General features: G+C 42.1%; 1 protein-coding gene across 3 annotated transcripts in view; it reads left to right on the top strand.

The window, feature by feature from the left end:
- Window positions 1-25865, top strand: part of LIN52 (lin-52 DREAM MuvB core complex component) — a 43176-nt gene that overhangs the window by 14384 nt on the left and 2927 nt on the right. Inside the window, exons 6-7 of one of the 3 annotated variants that reach the window (XR_013837875.1) lie at window positions 20704-21475; window positions 21529-24549. The exons of 1 other annotated variant lie outside the window; for it this stretch is intronic. The gene's annotated coding sequence lies outside the window, so the exon portion shown is untranslated. Of the gene's footprint in view, window positions 1-20703; window positions 21476-21528; window positions 24550-24969; window positions 25031-25865 lie in introns of those variants that run through there. One more of the 3 variants, XR_013837874.1, reaches the window with a different exon arrangement.

Here is a 25865-nt window from a genome sequence, read left to right as displayed (position 1 = left end):
TGCCTAATGAATTGCTTTACAGGGAGAAGCTGGGTATTGTCATCACAAGCTGCCTTCCCTGGGGGCTTGAGCCAGCCTCGGTAATGACTAATGTTAGTGATAGTAATTGAAGTGTGATAGCTCTCTGGGGACTCTGCACCATGTTTAATGCTAGCAAGCACTTGTGGCTGGTGCAGGCCTGTGAACGGCTCAAAAGTGATTTTTAATTGCTCTGCTCCCATAACTACACTTAAAAGTGGACTTAAAATGTTTCTCATTTTCTTGGTAATCTGGTGGATTTATATCTTTTAGAGTGAGTGGTACTGTGAAAGGTTTGCAGGACTCTACTGTCCTTGTAGTCCTATTAATAATAATAATAATAATAATAATAATAATAATAATAATTAAAATGTGTATGCTGCCCTATACCTGTAGACCTCAGGGCAGTTCACAACATAAAATCACAATATGAAAAACAGAAATATACATAATAAAAACAAAGACAACCCAATAATCCCCCCTTCCACAAAAAGTTTTCAATTAGCGATAATTGCAATAGTCCTTAGCACCCCTGTTGCTTGTCCTCATCTGTCGGTCAAGTTGCAGTGGGTGGAGCATACAGTAACATGGATCCTTCTCTTTTCTAAGTTCAGCTGAACTCTAGTGGAAAGAAGGGTCACACGCAGTGATGCAGTTAGTTTGTTCATTGGCATCAGCATATGGGGGTAGGCCGGATCCTTACCACCCACAATAGGCAAAGTTTGACCAGCAGCTGGTGTCAAAGATGTCAGGTGACATGTTTTTGCCCATGTGATGATCAGCTGATGGTTTGGGCTTGCAACCTTTCTTTCACCCAGCCACATCTACCTGCCCTACAACTGACATAATATAGTATAACATTAGATATGGTGAAGGTGCATGTGGCTTAGCCAAAATGGCCTTGCGGGCCTTTTACTGGCTTTATCTGGTTCACTAGCTATAGCCATTGCTGGACAGAGGTAGCCTGACCACTGTAGTCCATGTGTTGGTAAGTTGAAGGCTGGATTACTGCACCGTGCTCGTTGTGGGGCTACCCTTGGTCCTGCTTCAGAAACTAAAGCTAGTGCACAATGTGGCTGTTGGGTTGCTGCTGGAGGCCTCTGGCTGACAGCATGTGATGCTAATATCTGGCTGCCCGTCTACTACTCAGCCAGGTTCCAGGTTCTTGTATTAATTTACAAAGCCCTGAACAGCTTAGGTGCAGGGTTCTTTAAGGACCACCTAAACCCTTATATCTCTGCTCAGTCACTGAGATCATCTGTAGGGCCCTCAATGGTTCTCTCCTGAGTTGGCAAGGTCTTTGACATCAATACAAAATAGAGCCTTGAGTGTCATCAGCCCAGTCCTGTGGTATGTTGAAGAAATTATTCTGTTTAAAATTTCTGCCATTTTATACTATTTTTCAGAATTTTGTATTCTTTTCTAAGCAGTAGTGCAGTCTCCACAGGATCAGTTTTACTTGAAAATTTGGCTTGTGATATCCTTTTCTAGAAAACCCCTGCTTCAATGCAGACAGTTCAGAAACAGTTCTTTCCTCCTGTCCCATTCCTGCGGCCCTGCATTACATTGCACAGTGTTGGACTAGAATTGCAGCTGTGGCAAAGTTTGCTTACAGATCTTGGTCCACTTCATATGTAGCTCCCTACTGATATTTCTGCCTGTAGGAAGAATGTTCATATGTTGATACATCATTACAAAGAATATTGAATATAGTCAGCTTTAAAGATACAAATGTTTTGCACTTACATATGTCTCTGAAACAGCCTTGTTCAGCAGATTTGTGCCATATGTATTTAATGAGAGAGAGCTCTTGGTTCCTTGGAACTTCTGTGGATAAGCGAATGGCGAACATTATAGCTACAAAGTGTGAATTCTTAGCTGAAGTACGACCAAGAGAAAGAGACGGTGGAGGAAGACTGGAAGAAGTTTAAAGCTTACCTTAAGAACTGTTATAATATTGATCAGTGTTAAAATGTCAAGGGGAAGGAAGATGCAGAATTACAGCTGAAAATGTTTGATGACTTAAGGTGAAATTGAGAAATTTAATAAATTTAAATTTAATTGGCTAAAAGGGTTGCTGAAAAACTGTAAAATAAGGATGCAAAAAGGGTGAGGTATGGGGAAGTCCGAGAAAGGAGGCTTATGAAAAGGAGGTTAAGAATCTATATTTGTGTGTTTGTTTGTATTGGTTGATGCTTTTATGATGTTGTTGTTGCTTTGTTTTAAAATTGGAAAGTTAATAAAAATTATTATAAAAAAAAAAAGAATTCTTAGCTGAAGTACTGACAGCATGAGCTTTAGAAAAAGAAGTAGGAATGTCTCGTTTTTGACGTCACAGCAATCAAGTTCCAAATTAATTACTAAGAGACACTATGGAGAAGAAATTTTCAATCTTTTCTGCTAATTTTCTCATGCTGCTCCTAGTAATAATCTTTCATTGTATATGCATTATAGATATGCTTGGATTTGTTAATTGTAATATAAAATTAATGAGCACACTCAAATAGCAATTAGTTACATGCATTCTTCAGGAGGCTCATGGCATTTTGTTCTGCCTAGTGTACCTGATGCCTGCATCAGCAATCTTGACCACATTTATCAAGGTTTACTTGTGGGGTGGCAGCGATAATGAAGGGAGTGCATTCTATTGCTCCAGCATGTCAACCAGAATAAACCCCTCCTTCTTTCCTTATATGACCTGTACACTGTTAACAGCTACTTTCCTATGGTTGCCAAGTTTCCTTAGCAAGGTCTCTAAAGCCCAGGTCTCATCTGGGCTTGTGCTGTTCCTCATTAATATACACGTGCAAATTATCTATCCTCCCCCCCACACACAGAGCGCTACACTTTCTATAGTTTTTGTTAAGTGAAAAACCTTATGAAATTATATTTGTGGGTGTTCTTAAAGCTAATTTAGATGTGCATCATCATAGTTCATGTATTGTCAATATATATTCAGGTCAAATGCAACCCATATAATTAGGTTTATACAAGCATGCTTTCTCAGTATTTTGCTCTGGTTTAAGTAAATCAATTTTAAAATCAATTTCTGTTTGTACAAATAAGACCTTTAATGTGGTAGCCTCAGACTTGGTTGTTTTAAACATCGTGCCTGTTCTGAATAACTTTCGCTGCTGTGTTCACTAAAAGTGCATCTGCTGGCAGAATAGGTCTTATTTATATGTTGGTTCTGCAAGATCAAATACTTCAGATTGGTTCCACTTAAAGCTCCCAAGATAACTGCCAGTTAGCACTGATGGTTACACATTCATCGTTTTCTGTGCAGCATGTAGATATCTGGGCACTGGTTGACTTCTATTAGACCAAGCTGTTTTGAATTCAGCAACAACCTTTCCTAAAATAAGGAAAGTTGCACAAAGTATGGCACATCTGGCAACACCAATGCAGACAGTTCTGAAAAGTTATTTAAAGTTCTATGATTTTTGACCTATGGAAGGGTCAAAAAGTGTCTGATCATGATATAATTATAAGAGGAGGTGGTGATAGGTGGTGATAGGAGTTTAACTCCATAGAATATATTTCTTGAGCCAGTAACCTTTCTATAGGAAGCTGCATTCACTGCTGGAATTCAGTTGCTGCACTCTGCTTTTCCCTGGGGGATTTAATACTTCTTCTACATACCTTAATAGTATTCCCCCACCCCACGCCCAGCAGGATCAAACCTGAAACCCTGAAGAGCTGTTGCCAATGAACTATAGACAGTACTAAGCAGGATGGACCCAGTGGTCTTGGTATGTGACAGTTTCCTATGTTCCACATGGCACACAATATTTTTAAAACTAGGGTTTCCCAAATTTGGGTCTCCAACTTGGACTACAACTCGAATCATCCCTAGCTAGCAGGACCAGTGGTCAGGGATGATGGGAATTGTTGTCCAAAAGCAGCTAGAGACCCAAGTTTGGGAAGCCCTGTTCTAGAGGAGTCCTGTACAACATTTTTAAAACACTTGTACTAGCTTCACATTCTTAATCTGCAAGTGTGCAAACTTTTAAAAATACTTCTTTAAAAAGATCATCTTTAGGATGCAGTGAGTTTCTTAACTCAACGTAAGGAGCAATTGCCAGCTAATTTGTTTATTAGATATTTGGGCTTAAGCGCCTAATAAGTGTAATAATGCCTGGTTAGTGATGAGTAACCTAATGAATCTTATGCAAGAAGGTTCCTTAACCCTAATCCATTGACCATGCTGAGGGTCACTGTTGCAGTGCATTTCTCAGGATGAGCCGCATGCTGCCTGCTGCTTCCCTGTTAGAATTCAGCCTGCCATACCCTTAGCACCCTGTCTCCTGAATGGAATTCAAAAAGACACTTAGATTTCCATAAATAAATTAGGAATTCAGTGGCTTCTTCCGGCTAATCAGGACAGGCTGATAAACCTTGCTAGCTGTTTAATAAATGAATTGTGACTGATTACCTATTAATATGGACGCCTCAGGAATTCACCCAGGGGGAAGCAGAGCAGTGAAATAGAGAGGGGCATGGCCCCCTGGGAAATCAGGGCTTCATGTTTGCAGCTTAAATATCTCTGTGAAGTATCAATAAGGAGGTAATTGAATTTTGAACACAAACATGAGCGCCGGATGGATGAAGAGAAGGGGAGGGGGCTCTGATCGTCTCTTCTAGGCCCCTTCATTCTTCCCTCCCCTTTCCCTTGGAGACCACTCTAGTGAAGATAGATGCTAAATCCATTAAATAAAGATTAGACTCTGTCGTGGTAGAAAATGGTAGCTTAGCTAGATCCCTGGGCAAATTGGGACCTTTAGCAATACAGAAAATTAAAATATACATTTTTAACAAGTGTGCTATCGACACGCTAATAATGGTTGCCTGTCTTGGGGGTTCGCTCACCTTTAGATTTGCTTTTGTTTGTCTATAGTGCTCTCCTTGTTTCTGTACTAGATTTTTTTGTTGTTGTTCCTTAAAGTGGTAAAACTGTAGCTTCTTCAGACTATGATCTGCTGTCTCCTAGAATGAGATCTAAAAAGTAATATTAGACAAGAGATGTCTTACGTTCCCTGAAATAGAAAGACTACCAAGAAGATGCAGTTAAGACAACAACATGCAGACACAAGGACAGATGAAACACCCAAGAGAAATACTGTAATTTTATGTCTACACAAGCTCCATAAGGACCTTGAACCCAAGTTTTTTTTCTTTTCTAGGTTTGCCTTAGATTGAATCTGACTATTAAGAGGGTGGCACTGATACCAGTTGTTCCTGGTTTCTAGATTGCTCTGTAGGTCAAAAATAATGAACTTACTAGTGAAGAGGTTTGCACAACAGTTAAATCAGAACTCTATGCCTCAAGAAGCAGACAAAACTTTCCCTCTGTTAAAAAGCTCTCTACTCTTCATTATACTTGCCGTTGACTTGTTGCCAGAACTGTAGGAAGTCACCATATTCTAGCACCTTTTAGACAGGATAATATTAAGTTCAAGGCAGCTTCTTTAATTTTAGGATCTCTTTGCCAAAAGATTACAGCAAAGTGGTCTGAGTTTAACACTCCATACATTGCATAAGTCTTGGTTTGTTTGAACTTGTAAAATAACTTTACACTTGTGCTAGGTAGATGGAAAGCGCTCTGAATGCATGAATATAAACAGCATATACCGTATTTTCCGTCCCATAGGATGCTCCGTCCCATAGGATGCACCTAGTTTTTTTGGGAGGAAATAAAGGAAAAAATGTTTTCCTTTATTTCCCCCCAAAAAAACCAGGTCGGGGAACAGCTGGATGGCGGCGCTGCGCCTCCCCGCTGTCCCCTGAGCTTGTGGGGCTGGCCGATGTCTGCCCAGCGCGAGGGGCGCCTAGGAAGCCCTGCGGGAACTCCTGCGGGCTCCCCAGGCTTGCTGATAGCTTCCTGAAGCCTGGAGAGCGAGAAGGGTCGGTGCGCACCGACCCCTCTCACTCTCCAAGCTTCAGCAAAAGCCTGTATTCGCCCCATAGGACGCACACAGATTTCCCCTTCATTTTTGGAGGGGAAAAAGTGTGTCCTCTAGGGCGAAAAATACGGTATATGAAGGCTGTTGGTGTCCCCTGGGAAAAGAGAGGGGAATGGTAGTGAACCAACTACAGTGGTACCTCAGGTTACAGACGCTTCAGGTTACAGACTCCACTAACCCAGAAATAGTGCTTCAGGTTAAGAAGTTTGCTTCAGGATGAGAACAGAAATCATGCTCTTGCGGCGTGGCGGCAGCAGGAGGCCCCATTAGCTAAAGTGGTGCTTCAGGTTAAAAACAGTTTCAGGTTAAGAACGGACCTCCGGAACGAATTAAGTACTTAACCCAAGGTACCACTGTACTTTTATAGAGATCCCCTCTTTTCCATGGAGAGGATGGGATTTGACCTAAAGGCTTTTTACATTACTGGGATTTTTATCTCCATACAAGTCAGCATGCCAAGAAAGTCGTTCGGCACTTGAGTCTACAACAGATTTTAGAACTGGCGTCATTTTTCACAATGCAACTTACTGTACTTTTCCTTTATTCCATTGTAGCTCTTTAAAATTTTCATTTTTTGATTGCATCATGAAGAGCTGAAGTGAATTGTTTTGAGCAAGCGCAGCTGTGGTTTCCTACAGAATAAAGCTCAGTCTTGTAAAGATTCAAGGCAAACTTGCTTTTGCCAGAGTTGGAAAAGCAGAAACTTACTTTTGCCACTTTGGGGAGCAACAGCTGGATTCTGAGCACCAAATGATAGAGAGAGTATTACTTAACCAAAGCAGCGTAATGGGAGACTTTCATTTACTAAGATATATAGAAGAGGTTGTATAGCACAGTAGTTGCTATGAAACTGACCCCTATACTAGAAATCTCCATTCCAAATTTGGCCTTGCCCAAAATGCATTAGGCAGCCTTTTGCAAGTTACTACCTCTCACCCTTAGCAAATAACAGGATAATAATATTGACATAGCTGTTAGGGCTGTTGGATATTATGTGAAGCGCCCTGTGGACACTCAAGTACAATATAAATTCATACTGGTATTGAGATGTGCAGAGTTTTCTGGAACACATGCTAATGGCTTCACTGAGACAATAAAAAGATTCTGCCAAGGATGCTAAGGATTTAAGTATTTCATCTGTGCTTGGATTTCAGTGCTCACACAAATCCTCCCCTCAAGCATTTAAGTAGAATTAATTTACATAAAGTTGTTTCCTACATATGATCATGATGGTAAAGAGGGTTAAAGAGTCTTCTCCAGTGCTATCCAATTGCTGTCCTTCTGTTTCAAGAATGTAAATGTTGACTAAGTGTGATTCATTTTTTAATTTTGGGGGGAAGACAGATGCTCTCTGATGGATTGGCTGAAGAGTTTCTTCTGTTTAGAATTTCTGCCATTTTATATGCTCTTTATCAGAATTTTGTACTCTTTTCCCAGCAGTACAGTGGTACCTCTGATTACAAACTTAGTTCGTTCCGGATATCCGTTCTTAAGCTGAAACCGTCCTTATCCTGAGGCGCTTTTTCGCTAATGGGGCTTCCTGCTGCATGCGCGCCTCTGGCACGCGATTTCCGTTCGCATCCTGGGGCAAAGTTTGCAACCAGGAGCAGCTGCTTCCAGGTTAGCGGAGCTTGTAACCTGACACGTTCATAACCAAAAGCGTTCGTAACCAGAGGTACCACTGCACTATGGTCTCCACAGCTTCAGTTTTACTTGAAGGTTTGCCTTGTGATATCCTTTTCTAGCAAATCTCTGCTTCAATGTGGACTGTTCAGAAACAATTCTCTCTTCCTGTCCCATTCCTGCAGCCCTGCATTGCATTGCAGGGGGTGGACTAGATAGCCCTTGGAAGCCCTTCCAACTCTACAGTTCTATGATTCTGAGACTTCTCAGAAGAGCCTTTCAATAGCTGGAGATGTTTGCTTCTTATTTCAATGAAATGCCTGCTTAATCAGCCTGAATTACTCCCATTAATCAGTAGGTTGAGCCCACTGAATGGCTACTGCTCTGAGGGAGAAGGCTATTCTGCCCACACTGTTTATGAGAGCTATAATCTAGCTGTTAGAGTAGCTGTGTTAGTAGTATTTAATTCAGTGAATGTGTGCTGTTTTTTTTTTTTTTTTTTTTTTAATAATTACATAGGGATTTGGCTTTTACAGTTATTGCAGTTCTCAGGGATGGTTGATTAACATAAGTAATCATCTAATCTTTGGCATTTATGCCGGTATATGTTGTGTAGCAAAGTGAGATGGTTTCTCAAAGTGTAGTGAAATGTATACTTTTTCAGATGTTGCTTCAAAATTATGTTTGCACCTTTCTGCTTAAAGCCAACCATATCTCTTCAAATTTTGTAATCCAAGTCCACCTCTCCTCTTTATTGGTTGCAAATCATGTATGAAAACAGATATTGAAGCTATTTGGTAAGAATGGTAGAAAATAGTGCACACAAACTCTCTCTCTCTCTCTCTCTCTCTCTCTCTCTCAAATCTCATCTCATGGATTTTGACACTGGTATACTTCCTAGTGATAGAGCATAACTTTTCCTAGAAAAAGTAGAAGATAGCCATGTTGGGCTATAAGAAAACTTGCCCATCTAATTCACCATCCCTTCACTGTGGTAATTGCTCATTTGGGCATAACATATTTGCAGAATCAACTACTTGTACTCTACATGTGTTTGGATGTTAAGGAAGCTCGGTTATGAGTTAAGGACTCATAACATTTTGAAATAACTTGGTGTTAGTCTTGATCTTTAATGCCCCAAACAGTTCAGACCGTCATGGAGATGTTCAGGTCCCACCAACTCCCCACTCCCACCCCAGTCCTACCAACTTCTGATCTGAGACAGGATCTTGCTGGCTCTGGTTTTATGTGTTTGTTTCTGTTCTGCTGTTTGAAATGCAATGGTTAGATGTGTTTATTTGTTTTAATCGTTAGCCACTTTTATGAACCCTTTGAGATTGAAGCGCAGAATATAAATATATGTCAATAAATGTTCCCCTAAAGAAGGAATTCTGGAGTACTTACGTAAGACGTGGCCAAAGCAAATGCCTTTCCTACTGTGCATGGATTAAAAGCAGATTTGTGCTCTCTCAACTGAACTGTAGCTATGGCTGGTCATCCTTTTTTGCTTTTCATTTTCTTGGATTGGGCTGTGCTTCCTTCAGCTCTGCCACTGGAGATCTAAGCGATGTCAGTAGCACATAGCAACATTCACCACCTGTGGCCCCTTCTGAGCAGAGGCTGCATGTGGTTATTCATACTCTGATAACCTCCCAGATTAGGTTACTGCAACATCTTCTACTTGGAGCTCCATCTTTAATTTTTATTATTTGTCTTTTATCCAAGCTGTATCTTCTTCTCTAGACAGTTCTAATCTTCACTTTTTTCTCTGTCCTTCTACTTCTAAAGCCTTTGGCTTCAGTTGAACATGGGTGAAGCACACTGAAAAACCAGTGCTCTTTAAGAGTGCTTAACTCCATTGAATTGTGCCCTTTCATTCTTTCACCTTGATTTACTGCAGCATGCTATTCCCCAATCTTCCCATTTTCCAGTCTTGTTTTGCATTCTGCTGCTCTGCTCACCTGGTTTACTCTGCATTTTGTTTTGGCAAAGTCTCATTGTCTTCTGGCTTCTCTCCACAGGCCCCAGAACATTCCATGTGAAGTTTTGATGACAAGTATTCATGCTCCTGCTCCTGTTTCCCCCCTCTTTGCACTCCAACTCAGTTTCTTGGCCTCAGTTTTATGTTCCTACTTTGTATGTTAAAGATTTTCACTTCTGCTACTCTCCATCTTTTCTCACTTGTAGCCCTCTTCTATGGAATGCATGCTATCTGAACTCAGTGCATTCCCAAGAAATCATTTGTTAGGTGAGCGTTCACATAACGAGTCCACAATTACAATTGATTCCTGTGGGGAAATTTCTAATTCATTCCTGACCATAGAAGTTTGACCCCCAAATGATGGAAAACCCCCAGGAAAACACTCAGAAAGATTATAGTACAGTACAGAAATAAAATTCCAAACACTGTAACCATTAAAATACGAACCTGTACTGTGCTTTCCCCCCCTTCCCATATGGTTGTTATTCTGTGTATACATGTGTACATTTTGTCTGAGTTTTCCCATCTTATTTATTATTATTAAATTTGCATACTACCCTTCATCTGAAGATCTCAGGGTGGTTAATTTGCTGCCCTTTATTATGTTGCCTTCACTTCCCTCTTTTCAAATTCTAAATAGATGAAAAGGATATTGGCCCTTTTTTGGTACAATGTGGGTGCTATAGAAATATAATTAAATATTCAAGTACTGTGAATGTAAAAAGGAATGTATACACAAAATATTCCCTTCTGTAAAAATTGGTTGTACAAGCACATTATGTAATTCTACCCTGGTTGTGTTTCTAAGAGTTCTGGAATGGTAACTTAGAATTGTAACAAAAAAGGGGACTTCCGGCGAGGCAACATGGCAGCTGCAACAGCAGAAAAGAGCTCCTGAAGCCAGCCAGAGTAAAAGGCTCTGTCTGGCCGACTCCCGGACACCCAGGACTGCTGCCGCCAGCACTGCCAGCGGAGAGGAATTGGGGGTGCCTGGGGCGTCTATCAAAGGAGCCCCCCAACCTTAATTGAGCCGGAAAGGCACCCGACCCCCCCCCCCAAACAGCCGAGAGGAGCTCCAAAACCAGGAGGACAGTGGAGCTAACGCAGAGAGGGAGAAAAAGAAAAGGGGGAAAGAAGAAGAATAAGAAAGAAAGAAAAAGGAGCCCCAACTTTACCTCTGCTGCTCCCATTTCTGCCGACGGGAAAGAAGAGGAGAGGTAGGTGAGCACAAAAAGGCTCAGAAAAAACACGTGGCTGAGCCGACGGGAACCTACCCCTCCAGCCCCTCTAGCGGCAAGGAAAACAGAGGAAAGCCGCATGACAAAGATCGCAGAAAGGAAGAAACTACCCTTTCCCCCCCTTTTTTTTTTAAAAAAAATCCTTTTTAACCCCTCCCCCCTTTTTTAAAAAAAATAATAATAATTCTTTTTTCTCCCCCCCCCATATACCTACTTTTATCATTTTTCTTTTTAAAAGAGGGGCCACTGCTGCAGCACCCACCCTTACTTTTTTTTTTTTTTTACAAACAAATAATAATAATAATAATTAGGGGGAAACAGTTTTTTTAAAACACACACACACACACACACACACACACACAATCCCCCCCCCTTTTAAAGCCCTTTCTATTCTATTTGTTAGCTTGTTCTTGAGGGGGGGAATCTTTCTCCCCCAGCTACGACCACCACTCTCTTTTAAAACAAGAATTTCCTCCATATCACTGCTATTCCATATCACTGCTATTACTACCCCCGTTTATTTTTCTCTCCCTTTTCACTCTCCTCTCTCTCTCTCTCTCTCTCCCTTCACCCCCCCTTAGTTTTTCCTTTTATCCCACCTTTCACTTTCCATCCCCAATTTTGCTTTCTATCCCCTTTATTTTTTAAAATCAACTCCCCCTTTTTAGCCTGTTCGTCAGTTTGTTTTTGAGGGGGGAGCCCTTTCCCCCACCCCCTCTTTTAAAATAAGACTTTCCCCCCACACCATTGCCACAGGTCACCCTCCCTTTTCTTCTCCTTCCTTTTCCCACCCTTCCCCCTCCCCCTCTCCTTTTCTCTCCCTCCTCCCTCTCTCCATCCCCCCCTTCCCCTAAAGGAAACACTTACACACATTCATATCACCATATCATACTTTGCCCCTCTCATGCTATAGCTAAAACTACTGCTGCAATCTAATACCGCTGATATTACTGTACTATCTCTCCTCTCTCTTTCAACTCTCTTTTTGTCTCTCTCTCTCTCTTCTCTTTTACTCCAATCTCCCCTCCCCCCCGTCTCCCCCCTTCTTCTTTCTTTCTTCTTCTTCCTTTTTCTCCCTCCACCCTTTATATATAAGCCTATTTGTCTGCCTCTGTTTCTGACCCCAACTTCCACCTTAACTGGACCCCAATACCCCTTTTGGGTATATACAACCCCCTCCTAAACACATATTTCCCCCGGCCCCACCCCTCTAATCTCTTGCATCTCTACCTGCTAACCCCCCCTTTATATGAACTGTCTGTCCATTAGTCTACCCATCTCTACACCCACCCACCCCCACCCCCCGCTTTGGCGGCATCGCTGAGGCAACCACAGAAACTCTAGAGAAGTTCTTAAAACACAGGCTAGAAGTGACACAAATGACCACCTAATCCAAACGCTCTGTAAAAGCCACCAGCAACGCCTGATCAGCCCAGTAACCCAACAATACCCAGGAATCACCACTGCCACAACTCCTAACCACCACATGCCCTACTCCAAGAGGACGCCAAGCCAACCTCAAACCAAAACCATTAGGGAGACTGAGATGACACCAACCAGGGAGATGGCAAACAATGCTAATACCGTAACTCCCCTTCAAGATGATGACCACCCAGTAACGAAACGAGATCTGAGGGAAATGGAAGCAAGATTAGAAGCACGATTAGAAGAAACACTGAAGGCCACAATGGCTCCCATGCAGGTACTAATCAACAATCTAACCTCCAAAGTTGAAGCTCTAGAGAACAAGAACCAAATGCAAGAAAGAATAATAGAGCAATACCAGGAGGAGAACGCACGTGTGAACAAGAAACTGGACGAACTGGTAAACCAAATGGAAGCAGAACACAGAGAGATGAAAATTAAGCAAGCCGACCTTGAAGATCGCAATAGACGCTGTAACATCCGCTTCCGCAACTTTCCTGAAAAAACAGAGGAGAAAAGCCCAGCAGACCTAATTGTACGCTGGCTGAAAAACACAATCCCAGGCCTGAAACTTGAGGCAGATGACTTGGAGAGGGCTCACAGAGCCCTAAAACCTATGCCAAAACCCAGCACCCCCCCAAGAGACATCATTGTATGCTTCACGCGCAACAAAAAGAAGGAAGAGGTATGGAACAACCTCAGAAACTCAACCAACCTTCGATATGGAGAAACTCCCATTCTGGCCCTACAGGACCTATCTCAGGATACCCTAAACCGGAGGAAAAGCCTGCGCCCATGCACCCAGCGTCTCCAACAAGCAGGGATCAAATACCGATGGGGCTTCCCCTTCCGTCTCATTGTAACAACCAATACAACACAACACACGGCCACCAACATACCTGAGGCCCTGCAACTACTAAAGAACCTTGAACTTGACCTCCCACCGGAATGGCAACCGACAAACCCACCAAGTGACGGCCCCAACCACGAGGAAACAACAGCAAACAACTGGACGACGGTACAGAAGAAAAAGAAACAACAGAAGCGGCACAACAACGCAAACCAATACAGACAAGCATCATGATCAGAACCACCCCGCCGGCCATACGACACAAGAAACCAGACCAAGATTAACCAAACCAATTCATCGCAGATGGACAACCCTACAACAACAACAACCGCAGCTGAATGAAGCAACCAGGAAAAAACCACAAACTGAAGGACTGGTGATTTCCCCCCCCCCCCGTTCCCCCTCTCTCCCCCCCCAAACATAGATTTAGTTAACACCATCAACATCCCCCCAGCCCCACACCCCCACAGAAATCCCCACCCCAACACCAGTCCCGACGACCTCAACCACATTCCCCACCACCCACACCTTCAACATTCCCATACTCCATACTAAGGAAAAACAACTCCTCCAACCTCAATAACACAACCCACAATCAGGCTGAAATCTGATACCCAACCAGCACTATGGTGGCACCAGAGCGTACCAGCACCCACACCCACACCCCAACACACCAACAATGTTGCTCATAACATTGGCAACATTGCTCATGAACCTTATACTTGACAGTGACGTTACAAAGTCACTTCACACTGTCTCACTGATCTCCCCCTCTCGCAAACAACAGGGGGGATGGCCTGTCCTTGAACACGGCCCTCCACACCAGCTGAGACCTAGGACCAACCGGCTAAATGCCAGATGGCCCAACATACCCCAAACAAACACCTATATGACTACATATAGGAAACTCTCCACAACCTACCCCGTACTCTTTAACCCAAATCTTAATCTAATCCCATTAGCCCCCCACCCACCACACCCTAGGTCAGCGCAACCCCACTGGTTCTTTAAACAACACGAAGAGAGAGACACAAGACAACCCGAACGGGTTGGCAGGGAATCGCCCCACATAATAGATAAGCAAGATGGCTAACCTAAAAGCAATTACATTAAACGTGAGGGGGCTGGGAAACCCCATCAAAAGAAAACACATCACCTCATACATAAACACCATGAAACCACACATCACCTTCCTACAAGAAATACACAACCCACCCGAAGGCAGCAAACTCCTGAGCGACCCCCGCTTCAGTCAGCAGTGGGTCGCACGAGGCTCAGGGAAAGCTCGCGGTGTAGCCATAATACTCAGTAGAGACCTGAACTTCACTGCCACAACCGTCCTCAGGGACAAAAAAGGCAGATTCATTTTCGCTAAAGGGACACTAGATGGTAAAATCAAACTGACAATTGGCTCCATATATGCCCCAAACGCGAAACAATTAGAATTCTTCCAGAAGACATTAAACAAATTCCTCTCCTTCTCTGAAGGGGAAGCAATCCTAGGAGGGGACCTCAATCTAAATATGAAAGGTATATCCCTGAAAGATATCCACCCTACAACCCCATGGGCAACCTTCCTCCGAAGGAAACCCCCAACAACTAGGAACTCTTACAAGTTACTAAAAATGCTAATTAGACTTCACCCCAGAATTGGCCCTACTAAACATCTTCCAAGACAACAATGCCCATTTACACCACAAAGAATTCATAACCCACCTACTTTCAGCAGCCAGAAACACCATAACCAGACACTGGAGAGACCTGTCAGGAGTAAGCATGGACCAATGGTACCAAATAGCATGGGAAACAGCCCTACTAGAAAAATTAACTAATAAACTGAAACTGACACGGGGACAAACAGAAGAAGACACCTTCACCCCGGTATGGCTCCCCTTTATCACATACACAGCCCAACAGGACAATGACAATAATCCACCAACAGCATACAAATCAATATGGCTAACCTGATCCAAAACACCCACCCACCTCACTCACACATGAAAACAAAGATCACCACAGCCAATCACAAACAAACAATCACATCCTAGGCCAACCCCAACCTCTCTCACCACCAAAGGAACACAAGTGAACAACACAAGCACGCTGACACCAAACTACATACATTAAACATAATAGAAACACCGCTACCCGACCCCACCCCCATCCATCTCCCCTCCCTCCACCCCGCCTTTCTTTTTTTTTCTTTTCTTTTTTCTTCTCCCCCTAATGCCTCAACAAATGAAATGGATTTGTAAAAATGTTACATGGGGGAAAAAAATACGAGGCATTACACTTACACTGTAAAACATGAAAACCCTTAATAAAATATTTAAAAAAAAAAAAGAATTGTAACAAAAAGTATATATGAATACCGAATGTATAGACAACACTGCATGAGTTCCAGAGTTTTGCACCAAACTCCAGGCTATTAGTAATTTAAAACCAGAGGGAGCATTTGCTTAGCTAGGCTAGATTAGTAAACAATTTAATTGATTCCAGATTGCCAAAGATTCTAGATTCTTTTCTGAATGTGTCCATATCTGAAACTAATTCTAATGCCATGTGTGTTATCCAAAGAAATTTGGGTGTGAACCTAATTTGAAAAGAGGTGCAGCCATAAGATCCATGATGAAAAGTGCTAGCAATAAAACAAACTGGATGGTTGTCACATGGAGTACAGTGTGTATGCTAATAAAGCTTTGGGCGAAAATATTGCATGCCTATGGTAGATTTAGTATGAAGTAAGGAAATGCATTCTGTTCTGTTGAGCAGATTAAAACAGAAGAAGTATCTGTTGAAACCTTTTAAAAAACATGTTTGAAAAAACAAAAACTAGTCTTGGGTCATGGAATATGAATAAACAAGGAAACATGCTATATTCACTTGTGCTTGTGGGCCTAAGCATCAGTTAGATTTGAGAAAAATATTTAGTAGGCTGCATTTTTGTTATGAGAAGTTGTTGCTGGGGCAAGGAGGGAACGCCCTGTTGTGCAAACAAGAAGCCCTTGCACAGGACTTCCACTGGTGGAGTTCATTAAATGAATCCCATCCCAGATTTAATTGAACTTTGACTTGGTTGAACATACGGCTTTCAACCAGCTCTTTTTAGAACCCTCTATCTGCCTTACGATAGGACTTCTTTGCAGGGAATCCACAGCTTTCATCACACTCACAGAGAGAAGCCCTTTGCAACTCTCCTCTATTCTTAATGGTTGGGATAATGGGTATACAATCCTGGCATCCACTGAAATGTGGGCATGCTTGATGAGGTATGTTCAGTGTAGGCTAAGCCCATACAAATTGCTTGTCCTGCTCAGCTCCTATCAATCTTGCGTGTATTGTGAATTTTTGAGGGGGTATTTACTGAGACCTTTTGCAGGCACTGCAGGAGATACTGGTGCACGTTGGTGACCCTTAAATACATATATGTATGTGCTTTATGCATCCAGTTTTGCTGATAATTTTTGCAGTGCAGTTAGCCACTATAACACTCCCGTTATAGTGTGTGTGTGTGTGTGTGTGTGTGTGTGTGTGTAAATTTGTTTATAGAGATTGGCTTTAGTGTGTATCTTTTGATGGGATTTTGTCTACATGATTTTATTTTGCAATATAGGATGTAAATTCAGCTCAGGCTTTGAGCACTATTATTAAACCTTTTCAAGGAGGTCCCTTGTGGCAGCTTCATAGAGCAGGTGGCCTATACTGCATATGGGGAGTCAGGAGCCTGTGTCTTATCAGAACATATAATCTAAAAATCGCTCAGCCTGTTTTCCTCTCCTGGGGAGAGAACGACCACACTGGACTCTTATGCTAAAAACTAATTATTAACCTACAGTAAACGTCATTCAGCCCAAATCCCAGCTGAAAGTGCCTGGGTGACGGATGTTTCTGGGTAGCAGGCCAAGCTGTCATTTGGCTTTTTAATAGATAGTCTGTTCATTGTCCCACAGAATTTGAAGCTCATCTTTTTGGATTTAACAGAATAAGCTGAGCCTTCTTTTTTATTTTTCTAATAGCTGTTTAGAGGAGTGTGAATTTTTTATTTTTTTTAAATGTAGGTCTCAACGGAGCTAGTGGAACACTGCCTGCTTTACTCAGTTATAGCGTGAGTGGTCCAGCGATACCAGACATAGAATTAGGGTTCATGAGAATTTCCATTTTCACTTTTACATAGAAGCTAATTTCTCACGATTCCTAAGTTCTATTTTAAAACCTGTAGGCAACATCTATGAAAGGCTGTATTGATGAGGATGCAATTTGTGTCCTACCTGATTACCTGTTTTTCTCTCATGATCTCCGATAATTTTGACCAACATCTTTCCTCTTGCTGCCACATTTTCTGTGCAAATAAAATAAAAGTTTGCCTCTTGCCTTGCTGAGGGTAATGCTGGCAGAGCGTATCCTTGTGATGGCATCTGTGTATCAAGTAAACCTGCCTTTCTACACTTCCTGCAACCTCCTTCCTTTTTGTATCCTTCCCTCCCAGGTCTGGCAGCTGCCACCACACTAGGCACACTGAGAAGGAAAAAAGGAAAGTGACGACTATGCATATCACTTCTCCCCGTGTGGATTGGCTTCCAGGTCTGTTTACAAACTGCACAAACAACTTTCATCCCCTTGGCAAGGTCTGTCATTTATGTGGCTTGTAAACACTCCTCCAGGAGGCCAAATCACATTTGCTGAAGTAATTAGATATCTAGGACTGTGTGTATGCAACTGCAGAGGAAGCGACAAACACCCAAAGAATTATGTGTGTAAAGGGGGTCTTAGAATGTGCTACAGATGGAACTCAGCATTGCACTCACTAGTGTTTCTCCACCCAAGCAAACACAATGTGCTTTGATGACCCCCAGTCTCTGGAGTTTCTCTGTCTGAGTGAGTGAATGCACCCGGAGCAGTCAGCTGGGAAACTTTGTGGAGCTTTGGGACGCTACGCACTTATTTCTCTCTTTCTCCCTTCCTTTCTTGGCAGGGATGTGAGAGTGATCATGCCAGCAGCAGGAAAAGAGTCTGACTGGGTACCCAGTGACAGCTCTTTACCCCTCCAAACTGGTATTGCATTTGAGCTTCGATGTTTGATCCACGACTACACCTACCAACCATTCTCTGATTGTTCATCTGTTGCTGTATTCAATACAAAGAATTTCACAATCGGAATGCCAGTGTTGAAAATCATGGATGATGATTTTTAGAAACAACAACGCATAGAATCATAGACTAGGTGGTCATCTAGTCTGCCTGGTCATTGCATCATCTGCAATACAGGGTGTTCAGCTACAACATACCTGACAGCCGCTGCTTAAATACCTCCAGTGAAGGAGAGTCCACCCTTTGAAGCAGCCTGTGCCACTGCTGAACACCTCTTACCATTAGGGAGTTTCTCCTAAAGTTCAGTTGAAATCTGCTTCCTTGCAGTTACTACCCGTTGGTTCCAGTGGAAGTAACGCAGAAGTCTGTTTCACCTTCTGCATGACACCCCTTCAGATATGAGGGCTACAACCATGCAGTCCCCTCTGCTTAATCTTCACTTCTCCAAGCTAAACATATCCATCTCCTTCAACCATTAATCATAGGCCTTGACTTCCAGACCACTCACCATCCTGCTTACCTTCACATGCCACGTGTAAGAAAATGGCTCCCTGTATCACAAAGTCTTCTTCCACGCATTGGGATTTGACAGGGAGCAGAGGCAGCACGCTCATCCCCACTGCCCCCCTACCAGGTGTTTATGCCAGATTTGTAAGGTTAAAGTTGTCCCCTACTATCCCAGCATACTTCAACCAGCATTGGGAGCTCTCTCACCTTTTTCTCTTTCTCTAACAAGTCATGATGAGAGGTGGAGACTATGATGATCTACTTTGTCCTCTTTAATAGTTTGATAAGGGGTTGATAACTGTGGTTAGCATTTGGAGGGATTCCTGCAGGGTTAAGGATCCCACCAAGGAAAATGTCTATCATTGGACTCAACTAATCCTGCAGAGTCAAGAAAACTGGACCCGACCCAAGAAGGGGTTTTTGTATTAGTAAATGTGTTGAGTGTAGGATTAGTAATTAAGTTTATGATTAACATTATATGGAAAGAATGGATATTGGTAATATGAGACACCATGTGATATATTTATGTGATGACTGCTCAGTCTTTTTCTATACCTGGAGGCTCTCTTTTTGTAACTTTAAGTAATATTTTATAGTTTATTAGCCTCATAATTTAACTACTTGTCTTTGATATTGGCTGGTTTTGCATGTGATGCTTGTATGTGTGCTCTCACACACAGTTGGCCTTATGCCAGAATAAATATTTTAAGCTGCTTGGTTCCTACTTTTTCTCCTTTTCCTGAAACCACAGGGCAGACATAACCAGCAGTGGGAGAACTGAACTGTATAAACTACAATTAGAATTGCAGAGCACAGGTGGTTGAAGCTTCTATACAATTGCCAAGCTATTTTGTTTTCTCAAATGAGAGGGTATTTAAGGAAAAAGCAGGCTGAAAATGTTGCTTTCTCATTCAAATTCTTCCAGGCAATGTATTCTATTGATGCCATTTGAAGCCACAGCAATAAACCATTTAAAGCTATCCTACAGTGTTGCTGAGAAATGAATATATAACCTGATTCAGTTAGCAGTTCATTTATTGATTTAGATTAGTGTATTGGGAATAACTGTGCCCTTCAAAAGAAGCTTTCCTTTGATCACAGCTGGATTTGGCACTTGGAGCCTCAGAACAAGGCCACCAGTAACAAGCAAGTTTAAAATAAAAGGATGGTTTTAGCGTCACAGTTAAATACTGTTTCTGCTGTGGGTGTCTAAGACTTCACTAGGGAGGCAGGCATCCCATCTCTATGCTATTCAAATACAAAGAACTATTTCAATGAAAGACTGGAGTAGCCACCTCATAGCATGTAATGTATCTGAAGGTTTGGTGATCACTCCATTTTGCAATTTAATAGATAAGAAACCCCCTCCCCTCGCACCCTGTATATCTACATGCTCTACTATGTCAGATCTGCATTCTTGGGATGTAAGCTTCCATTAAAAAATAAATAATAATCACAGCCCCCGCTCTCCCCCTTCGCCACACTCATTTTCTATAATATGGTAATGATATCACCGTAGCAGTAATTACGGGTCATCTTCATTTCTTTCATCTCTGCTGGTTCTGATGGCTTCATTCCTTTGACGGAGAAGATTTGGCTCTGGGTACTGTGATTATTTTGTTAAGCATTATTCGAATAGACAGGAGTGAGAGAAATTAATCAATCCAAATGCAATTAGCATCATGTTTAACCCAGTGATGGACGTCTCAAGGTGAAACAGCCAAGGGAGTTTCAGTCATTATTATTCAATCCAGTGGCTCTTATCTAAATTATAATCAAGAGCGGTTTTATTGGCTTCAAGGCGAGGAGATGTAACTCTTTCCCTACACTTAGTGTCATGGAGATCATGGGTCAAGGAGGTCAAGCTGGCTGCTGTCAGTTTCTTGGAAGTGGGAGGTGCTCCCAATACATTCATCTTCATATTTAGGTTGGTTGAAACAAAATAGCACTTAGTGAATTTGATAGTAGTAGTTTTATGTTCTTGGCTTTTACCTTGATTGTGTTTATTAGATGCAACAGCACAGCCTATTCCTACACAGTCTACTGAAGCCCATGGTGGTCCAATTGGCTTTGAGTACCGTAAGAGTTTTTATTCCTTTCTTGTAAAGGGGCCAGAAAGAGAAAATCCCTGAAGGAGAACCTATTACAATAGAGAAATTCCTTTGAAATTCTGAACATCTTTTCAGGTAGTCCTAATCCATCCATGCAGCGGGGGAAGAGAAGGCAAAATCACATTATGCAAGTAGAATGTCCACTTGCGCATGGACAGTTTTGGATACAGCCGATTGTTAAGTCACAGTATTTCATGATCAAGATTTGAAATACGTAGAGCAAATATTACCAGCACAATCAGCTTCTCTTCATCAGTTAGAAGTCCAGTGCTATAAATAACATGTTCCAGATATGACTCATAATTCATCTTTTATTTGTTTGTTTGTTTGTTTATTAGATTCATATACCCGTCTTCAATGAAAGATCTCAGGGCAGTTCACAAGATAAAAGCACAAATAAATAGTTGAACAGAAACAACCAGGCCTTTTTTGTTTCATCCAGAACTCTCTGGAACTCAGTTCCGGCACCTCTTATGAGGGTGCCATTGGCATTGTAAGCGAACAAGGGTGAGTTCCATAACCTCTTTTTCTAGAAAAATAGCACTGGCAACAACCAAACAATATATTTGATACGTGAACACTGTATTCTGGAACTAGAAAGTAAAATTATAGATCTGCAATGATGAAGTGAAGCCAGTATATGTAAACAACATTCCATCCATGAATGGAAGGTGAAGGGAAGCTTTGCCCACTCGTCTGTCGTTTATTTCAACCCAACAGGAAGGTTGTATAGAACCGCAAAACAGCACACACAATTATATTTTAATCTCCATGTCTGCATTCAGTTTCTTTGGCATAAGTTGCATGTTTCAACTACTATTCTGCCCTTAACAAACTTACAGGGCAAGGCTCTTATGAAAACAGAACTCTTCACTTAAGGTCCCTTAACATGCAATTTCTATGCTAATGGTTTGTGATTTTACATATAAGTCTGCTTGCAAAGCCGTGTTTCTTATAACATGGTGAACATAGCACATCAGTGAAAAGCAGTTGAGAAGTTAGAAGTATTTTTATAGAGCTGCCCTTAGTTACAGCTGTGAACTGTGTATACGAGTGCATAAAATGGCATTGGCGGTGTTGATTGTTGCTAATTGCATCAAGGAGGCTACCTTATACCAAGTTAGTCCATTGGTCTGTCTTGCTCGGTGCTGTCTACTCTTAACTGGCAGCAGCTCTCCTGGGGTTTCAGGATACCAGGGATTGAACCCAGAACCTTCCTTATGCAAAACAGCTATGCTTCCACTGAGCTATGGTCCTTCCCTTAAATGAAATGCAAATTGTTCTATCTGAACACATTGGGCATCTTTATGCAAAAACAAGCCATCTCCCCTTTCCCGTTAAGGATCCTTCAGAATGATAGCTGCTTACATAAATGTAAGTCACTGGTTTCATTGGTTTTATCATAGTAAATCCTCCATTATTTCCTGGCTATCCAGAGCTTATGACAGTGTGGCACAGAGATACTATATGCATGAGAATGCCCTTTATGAGATGTTGGGGACCAATGAGCCCCAATCTCCAGCAGAGGGTTCTTTTCTAATTAAATTGCCATTGGAAGGAACATCCTAGCTGCAGTTTCCACTTTGGACCGAAGGCCAAACATTATGAGTCTTTGTCATTTGATTAAAAATGTTACTTAACCTTTAAATTGCTACAGATGTAAAGATAGCCCTGAGTTTCTAATGTAATCTCCTCAAAGTTAAAATCGGGAAAATCTTTGTGTAATGAAACCCATATGTCATAGTGAAAGGATGCAAAGCGCTGGCAGAGTGGGCTGCTCTCGCAGGAGATTCTGCACCCAATCTTGTTAACCAGGGCTGCTTTTGGTAATCCCTCATCTCCTCACTTGCAAGAAATCAATCTGTACTACTGAATCGCTTCAACCAACAGCCACAAAATTTACTGCGGGAGGCAGTTTGGGGACAGTTGTAGTGCGAAGGGAGACCAAGGCAACAAGGCTAAATACAGGATTGAGGGATTGAAGTTCCAAAGAGGAGATTATATTAAACTGTGCTCCACCCTCCTTAGCAACTGGGAAATTAAGCTTCCGTTTTTGGATTCGGCCTCTTCTGTCCACTACCTGGTTTGAGATCCATCTATTCTAAGGCAGAAAATTTAATTCCTGGTTCAAGAGCTTCTGTTATTTATAGCAACCCAATGGCTGTTTCCTAGGTAGTCCCAGGAAAGGGCGGATTTGTTGAAATACTCAGCTTTATTGTAACCTAGGCCGATTACATCCTAAATTGTTGTTTTCTGTGGTCTTTAGAGCCCCCACTTCCCCATCTAACTGAGGAGATTAATTTGTAATCGAGCTATTGCAGTTGTATCCATTGTTGGTTTTCTATTGTAGTGATAGAGAAAGTAAATTTTGCCTGGATAGGGCAATTCATGCTTTTCTTTCATGCTTTGGTTTTTTGCTGGAATGATAAAAAATTGTATGATGCCCCACCTCCAGTAGGCAAGTCCCTTGGATTAAGTATATTTTTTAAAATATTCCAATGTAATCTAGTATAATTTTGTTTATCTGTTTTATTTGAAAACGTACCTCTACTACGTAACTGGCTTCCCTCGTTCCCATGGGTAGTCAGTAGCGACAACTAATACTGTAAGTTTCCCTGACAACAATTGCATTTAGGATGTTGACTGCACTTTCTTCTCTTCCTTGTTTCTCAACCAAAATAAGCATATCTGGAATTAGATTTTTAATGAGGTGGGGGGAAATGTTGAACTGGACCAACGCTAAACAAAAAGAATCATTTAGCATAAGAAACATTTTTGGGTTTCCTTCCCAAAGTGGGGTAAACTACAGAGAGGGGGGCAACCCAGAGGGAAGAGTGCGCAAAATATTGGGAAAGAGCACTATCCTGTCTGAATTTGCCTATTACCAGCGATATACTGCGAAGGAAGGAGTGCGTGTCTGGGTAGATCAGCTGCTAGACAATCAGCACACCCAAAGAAAGTAGCAAAATGCAGAAACTTCTCTGCACAATTTGGATGGCCCTTGCTTATTTGATGGCTATAAGGACCTTACCTTAGTTTTGTATTATAGCTTTTAAAATTTAAAGCCTAGTTGACTCCTAAGTGTGTATTGAGAAGAGGAATACAGAATAGCAGAAGGCTGTCTCCTGCTCCTAATGGGATTTCGTAGCAGCATGTGCGAGTTTGTTTCAGAAGTCAGAAATGAACAGATGTTGGTATAAATTACCTCTGTGTCTGATGTCTTGCAAATTAAAAGCGCGGTTGGCATCACTAAACAATTTCACCAGGTGGGGGGGGGGGGGAGGGCGAGCCGGGTGGTGATTATTGTAGCAGGTCGGTAAGAATCTTTAAGCTGCGGCAGAGCAGGATAGCAAGGATAAAGGAATGAAGAATAAAATGAGAGGTCTGTGAATTAATCAGAAATGTTAACATCTCCGATGACAAGCGAACAGGAGGGCACGTGCTCAGGAGCAGCCCCCAACTCACAGTAATTTCACTTGGAGCGCAGAACTAGTCAGTGCTCGCAGCCTGATTTATAGGGTGCAGCCCTCTTCAGGGGCGCCTAGTTGTCACACATTCGTATATCTCCTATATGGGACTGGGGCTGTGGAAAACTTCCACTCCATCAGTTGATAATGCTGCAGTTTGACATTACTCGAGCAAGAGCAGGGCATGAGATTTAATTCAAAGCCAACTTTCTTGAACCTCAAACTTCCAGTGATGATGTTTTTAAGTTATTAGGGTTTATCCCCTTTATACAAATTAGGGGGAAAAGCCCCCCCCCCCGAGTGTCTCACTGCACTTTTTAAGTCTCTGAACTTCACATATATGGTGTAATCGTGGCAAAATTTGAAATAGGAAATGATAATCTTCAGGTTACACAGCAAGGTTCAATATAGTTGACTGTTTTTCTGCAACTAAATGTTGGTTGAGTGAATATGGTTTCATGTTTTCTATTTTCTGTGTTCATTGTGGTTATGTGATTGCTTCAGGGCCCCTCAACACCACCAACATCACTTCGGCACATTTAATAAGTATTTGGATGGTGCAGTAAAGTTGGGTTTCTGGTGTGGGAAAACAATCACATGGCCATTTTTAAATCAATATTCACTCAACCTGCACCTTACTTAATTACAGTCCTGTGAATTGGACCTGACTTAAGGGTATTATTATATACATGTTCTAGATCAGTAGTGGAGAACCTCTGGCCCACAGAAGTGTCATCTGCCCTACACCTGATGTCAGTTGTAGGTAAAGATGCTTCTAAGTGAAAGGGAATTTACAAGCCCCATTGGTCAGTTTGAGCCCCTTTTAAAGCCATCTAAGTTAGCGAGTAGCTTAGCTTAACAGTCAAGTGTTTGAAGGAGTGCTTCCTTCTGTTTGTACAAAATTGTACACAATATTGAAGTGTGGTTGCAGCTTAGATTTGTACACTACAGTATTAGCAGTTTTATTTTCAGTCTTACGACATGGAGTTTCCACAGCTGCCATAGATTGAACCAGTGTTTTCACTAAGCTGTCCACCACAACCCCAAGATGCCACATTGAATTGATGCAATAATACAGGAAACTCCCCACTTGTGTGCGATCTACTTGCGCACGACCTCAGGGCCAGGAACCTGGAAGAGGCAGGTGGATCGCGAGAAGACCCTCAAAGCCCGAAGAAGACATCCTTTTTGTGCTCTGGGGAGGGTCTCCTTGCAAGCCATGAGCCCTAGGGTGCTCCCCACTTAAACACATTTCACTTATGTGCACAGGGGCCCAGAATGTAACCCCCCACATAAGGGGCGGTTCTGCCCTTGCAGCCAAAATCTTCCCTCCGCTCTCAAGATTGGGTGGTCTGGCCTTCATAGTAAAGGATCTCACAGGGAATTTTGATGCCTAGGAGACTTTGCAATATATTAGCCCTCTGTCTGCATATAACCTATCCACCACAATGAATGGGCATTTTACTTATTACTTAAGAATGGGGAGACAGCATGCAAGGGAAAGTGTTTGTGTATTTTCTCTTTGAAATTTTGGTCTTTGGGACACCTGCAGCTAAAACCTTGGAACTCCAAGTCAGAAATGTTTCTGGAGGAA

This window comes from Podarcis cretensis (genome assembly GCF_951804945.1).
Source record: "Podarcis cretensis genome assembly, chromosome: 1".
Lineage (NCBI taxonomy): Eukaryota > Metazoa > Chordata > Lepidosauria > Squamata > Lacertidae > Podarcis > Podarcis cretensis.
This window is presented reverse-complemented; position numbering and strand designations above follow the sequence as displayed.